This window comes from Chaetura pelagica, unplaced genomic scaffold (assembly GCF_000747805.2).
Source record: "Chaetura pelagica isolate M959 unplaced genomic scaffold, ChaPel_1.0 scaffold142, whole genome shotgun sequence".
Taxonomy (NCBI): domain Eukaryota; kingdom Metazoa; phylum Chordata; class Aves; order Apodiformes; family Apodidae; genus Chaetura; species Chaetura pelagica.
Window position 1 is genome coordinate 974,019 of NW_009952973.1, and position 2,506 is coordinate 976,524.

The following is a 2,506-nucleotide window of genomic DNA, read 5'->3' on the forward strand; positions in this document are numbered from 1 at the left end:
CCAGGGGGACTCTTGCTTCAGCACTTCTCTGGGCAGGAAAAGCCTTTAGATAGCCAAACAAATTGGTGTCTATTGGCTGGCAAATTTACAGCCTAGCTCTAATTTAGTTTTCCCTGCCATGCTGAGATGAGGTGTAAATTTCTTTTCCTTAATTCAAGGTACATATTGACATTTAATCATCCAAATATGTGTCTCCTTTGACAATTCATTTCCCTCCAACCTCCTTCCACAATTACTTCTGGCCAGGGCCCTATAAAAGACAATTCTTTGTCTGTTGTGAAGGAAATGAATGTCTCTTGCTGTCTTTTCTTTTGGCTCTTGTTTTCCAGCAGGGTATATTTCAGTTTGCGCCGTACAGATGCAGTATTTGCTTTCACACTTCTCCGGGTTTGCAGTCAGGACATGAAGATGCGTGTCTTTCTTCCATCCCTCCCCCGTTTCCCAATCCTTTCCTGCCCCCCTGCCCCTCCACCCCAGGTAAGTGTGCTGCTTGCTGCTTCTTTTGCCTTCTGGCTTCTGCCTCACAAACATTTCTGGTGGCTCTTGGCTGTCCCATTGTGACACCTTCACAAAGTTAACTAAATTTCCTTTTGAGCTGTGTTGAGAGAGGCACATGCAGGTGGATGCACGTGCAGATGGACACACATCTGTCCATTTCCCATCCTGAAATAATATCCTCCATCAGTGCCCATGGAAACATCCACGGACAACTGGCCAAATCAACCTCTCCTGCACCCATGACAATGTTGCCTTCCTCTCAGACCAGTTTGGAGCAGGCGCATGCTGGACCAGAAAAGGAAAAATTAGGATATCAGACCCTGCCTCAATGGACATATTCTCTGCACCCTTGTTCGTCTAATTTCAGCATAAAAGCTGGAGTGAATAATGCAGAAGGCTGTGGAGGCAACAGGCTAACTCATCACATGGTGGTGGCCAACATCTGCCCTAGAGGAACAAAGAAAACTGCATATTTTGGCACCAGCTCTTAAGTAAAACTTCATAAGAGGTTTTTGATGATCCAACTTGATATTGCTACAAGATCACAGTTTTTAATTAGTTTGAAATCAGATTCTCCTTCTGAGCTTTCTGGTCTCTAACAGCATTCTGTGAAGGAAGAAGGCCTGTCCCTGGCATGTGGCTGACCTGCCAGGGTCTGCTTTACTTCAGCAGAAATAGGTTTCTTCTTTCCTTTTGTCTGATGAAGGCTGGAAGGGAAGGAGATTAGCCTTCCACCCCTGTTGTATTAGGCAACAGACTCAAACACACATGTAATTAATTTGATTATGCAAACAGCAGCTATGTTTCCCACATAGCTCATCTAAACTTGGCTGGCAAAGGGCTGGCCCAGCACACAAAAGCCAGGGGTGCAAAGATCAGGCTGGCACAGCTGGAGTGGAGAACCCAGCAGCAGCCAGACACAGAGTGTCCCTTGCGTGTGCAGGCCTCAGCCATGTGTGGTAGGCTGGATTCGTCCCAGGTAGGCACACACAACAAGGTGTTACCCCGTCTTGCCCAAATAAACAGCTGCTGGGCATGCACAGGAGAGAAGTCGAACTGCCCGTCCAAATGCTGCCGTCCGTGGAAAGCAGTGACCAGAGCAGAAGGGCCTGGGCCCTTAACCTTGCACCATGTCCAGGTCCACTTTGGGGTAGCCAAGGCCCTTCAGGTCTCTGAAGCAGACTCACCTGGAACCAGCAAGCACCTGTTTGTGAGCCATGCCCTGAGCACTGTTGCTGATGTTCGGGTTTGTGGCATCGCTTTAGATTGAGAGCAGCCCAGAAGGGGAGTTCAGGATGAAGTGACTGCTTGGTGTTTGGGTGGTGGCTGTGGGGATCCCCTCTTGGGGTCACTTCATGGCTTTTAGCTGAAAATAGCCTTCCTGCATTTGAGGAATCAAGTCGGAGAGCCTTCCACGGGGCTTTCTCTCAGACTGGGTGCTGTTTTTAAGGCTCTGCCGCTAACGAGCTGTCACTGTCTGACAGGGGAAAACATGGCAGTGGCAGCTGTGCAGTCAGAGGGACCCTGCAGAGCTCTCAGCGGGCCCTGCTTCGTGCGTCCTGCTGCAGCAGCCAGCCCGGGCTGCGCGGGAGCCAGAGGGGGAGAGATGAGTGTAGGCAGGCTGTGCATCCGGTGCTGTGTGTGTGTCAGTCTGTGTGTGTGTCTGTGTGTGTGTGTGTGTGTCCCCGCGGAGATCGCCTTACGCCGAGGCAGGTTTTCTGGCTGCAGCCCGCCCTGGAGCAGAAGGAAAACGTGAGGAAGAAGGAGCAGTAAGAAGCGTGACGAGCTGATCACAGCCCCCGCTCCCCGCCCCCCCGCGCTGCCGGGGCAGGAGGCAGCGGGAAAGGGGAGACGAGCCCAGGAAATGAGAGAGGGGCGGGGGGAAGGTGTTTTAAGCATTTGTTCTGATTTCTCATTTCACCGCTCTGATTTGGGTTGACAGTGAGTTAAATGAACTTCCCCTGCTTCTCCCGTGGCCGTAGCTGCTGCGCGGCCCCTTTGTCCTTCT